Raw genomic sequence first — 628 nt, 5'->3', positions numbered from 1 at the left:
CCAACATCTAATACAACCTATTAATATGAATCTACAATGTAGTTCACAATTCATTTATTTTTTTAATGTCTTATTTCTTCATGTTCATAAACTTTTCCATACTTACTGTACTATACTTAACTGTGTTCCAATCATTGAATGCAGGCATTTAATCTTTGATCTCTTGATAATTTTATCCTTTTATGAACTTGATAAAATATCTTACTGACTACATATGGGTAAATCAACAGCTGGGTCATAATAGGCCTATATAATTATCAGGGTATATATATATATATATATATATATATATATATATATATATATATATATATATATATATATAGGGTATAGATTTACCTGTAAGAATCAAGAATTCCAGAGAGCTGTGTAATAAACTGATGTAATGTTTTCAAAATCCTACAAGGACTTTATAAACTTGGCCTGCCTGGCCTTCTGGATTATTTTACCAAAACCTTTAACAATATTATTTTCCTGTCTTTGTCATTTTTATGGGATCCTTTAATGTTTTGATTAAGATCAGGCAATAGTTTAAAGAATTTCTAGGTCAAAACAAAAAAAATCAGTTTGTTGGAAGATGAGTCAGCAGGAAGTGGAAAAAAAAAAGCTACCAGATTTCGCAAAAATG

The sequence above is a fragment of the Scardinius erythrophthalmus genome (genome assembly GCF_964197995.2).
Source record: "Scardinius erythrophthalmus genome assembly, chromosome: 1".
In the NCBI taxonomy this organism is placed as follows: Eukaryota; Metazoa; Chordata; class Actinopteri; order Cypriniformes; family Leuciscidae; genus Scardinius; species Scardinius erythrophthalmus.
Note: the sequence above shows the minus strand (reverse complement) of the source record.